Below are 2,231 nucleotides of genomic sequence, written 5' to 3'. Positions count from 1 at the left end.
GCAGAGGGTGGAAGGGGAGTGAAACCTAGGGCTGCTTTAATCATACCACTTACGAAACTCCCCATGAATGAACGAACATTTATCGGCAGAAGTGGTGGTTGAAGCTACACCACTCGTATCTTGACCGATCCAAAAGTTTGGAGTTACAGATTCTCGCGGCACCTGTGGTACTCTAAAAGACTTGTTTTGAGCGAGGAGTAATGGCCGCTGCCAATCCGTCTGCTAGCCTCCGCAGAACTGGAATTGCCCGAAACGTGAACCGGAGTTTCGCCACTGGTACGGTTGAAGAAGCGCGAGTGAAATATAATCATCGCGAATGGTGTTTTGTGTCCGTGATGCGACACCACGGTTATTGGCGTGCGGCGCACACATCATGACACGCAGGGCATGCCGGCGTGAGAGGAAGTGCGCACTGTTGCGGGTCGACGATGGGCCGGTGATTGTACAAAAAACTCGAGACGGCCCGCATGTAGGCTGGTCTGAATAAAAATGTGCACCTGCAGATGACGACGATTGTACGTGTGTTTTCTATTTTTGGATGGCCTTATTATACTCCGTTTCATATACATAGCAGGCAACGCTGCCAAGCCCCGAACCGAAGTGAATGCAGACATATTTCGCTTCGACAAATATCAATTACCTGGCTGGCAACCTACCGCACTTGATTTCGTCTCTTGCCACATTTTTCGTCTAGCTAGACTACGAGATGTAAGGACGACATGTGGCGGTATGATACGCCGCTGGTGGGGCGAATCGCATGTTTTTTCCTCCTCCTCCTCCTCCATCGATAGTGTGACTAGCCGGACGTCAAGTTGTGTCGTTTTGGTCTCACGACGCCAGGAGAAGCTACACTACAAATCATTTCTGACCAGCGTGCCCACCAGTTCGTGTTGCACATTCAAGTAAGTCGAGCCCACCTATAACGGCTGCTCACTTATTACGAACGAGGGCTATGCTACCGTCACACTGTGCATGAGGTCAATGGCGCTGCGTCTGAGATAAAACGAACAACTACGGCCGCACCAGTCGGTTATAACGAACGTGGCGGCGGCGTTAACTGGTCCCTGTGGCCCATAAGCATGTGCCTCCCGCAAACACGAGGACACCGACTCCTCGAGCCCCGTGACACGACTTCACAGAGGCATGTTTCTTAACCAAAATGAGAGCTTCGACACAGAGAATACATTTTAGATAGCATATGGCTATACTGCCACTTTATCTATTTATTATACTTCAAAGGTCGTTGGCCGAGACATTACAGGAGTTAATCTTTCAGGCAGCGTAAGTTAACACTGTAAATGTAGCATGCAGCAAACTTAGCAGAGCTGTTACTATCCGTGTGTGAGCCGTGAAGCGTATAATAAAAAAAAAATGCTGGCAGCGGTGGGATTCGAACCCACGCCTCCGAAGAGACTGGTGCCTTAAACCAGCGCCTTAGACCGCTCGGCCACGCTACCGATACGCTAAGCAGGATCTATTGATCTGTGCAAATCGTCTGCTTGAGTGAGTGCTGTGTCAACGCATGCATGAGGAAGGAGAACTCGGGAGAGGCCCTCCTAGCTGCACGCCAAAAAGTGTGCCGGAAGTCACGCGCTTTGGCAAGGACTACTAGGGGCCTGGCCGACGGCGCAGCCTATAGTAACGCTGAGCGCAGCGGCGTCGTCTGCTGCGCATGCGCGAGAGTGCTGAGACGGCGGCGAAACAGGGGGAGCCTTCACGTTGGGCTTCAAAAAATGTGACGTAACCGGCTCTGCTGAAGTGTTTCCTTCCTGCATGTGCGAAGGAAAAACAAAAGATGTCGCGAAACGAGCCAGGAGGGCAAAAAGCAGACGCTAGTAATGTTTTGCCGAACGGCTGGAGTAAAAATTTGCGAAGAAAGGTAAAGGTATACTGAAGCCACGCGTCTCTGTCAATGTACATCAGGCACTCGGTCCTTTTACTTCGAAGAACAAGGTGCTGGCCAAAACAAAACACTACTACGTGTTGTCAGTGCGATAGCATTCGAAATTGCTGATGCCTCTGCCGTGGTTGACCGGTGGTGGTCAAACACAGGTTCCTCTTCCCGAGCTCTTCGCGTGGTCGGGGCGCTCGTCCACTGAGCCGGAGTACCAAGGTTCGGACCCCACGCGGCGGCCGCGTTTCGATGGAGGCGAGATGCAAAAGGCGCCCGTGTGCTGTGCGATGTCGGAGCACGTTAAAGATCCACAGGTGGTCGAAATCATTCCGGAGCC

General features: G+C 51.9%; 1 non-coding gene across 1 annotated transcript; it reads right to left on the bottom strand.

Moving 5' to 3' along the window:
- Positions 1–1,375: 1,375 nt before the first annotated feature.
- Positions 1,376–1,457, bottom strand: TRNAL-AAG (transfer RNA leucine (anticodon AAG)). The gene has a single exon. It is a non-coding gene; the product is annotated as a tRNA-Leu (tRNA).
- Between the last annotated feature and the right edge of the window lie 774 nt (positions 1,458–2,231).

The sequence above is a fragment of the Amblyomma americanum genome, chromosome 10 (assembly GCF_052857255.1).
Source record: "Amblyomma americanum isolate KBUSLIRL-KWMA chromosome 10, ASM5285725v1, whole genome shotgun sequence".
In the NCBI taxonomy this organism is placed as follows: Eukaryota; Metazoa; Arthropoda; class Arachnida; order Ixodida; family Ixodidae; genus Amblyomma; species Amblyomma americanum.
This window is presented reverse-complemented; position numbering and strand designations above follow the sequence as displayed.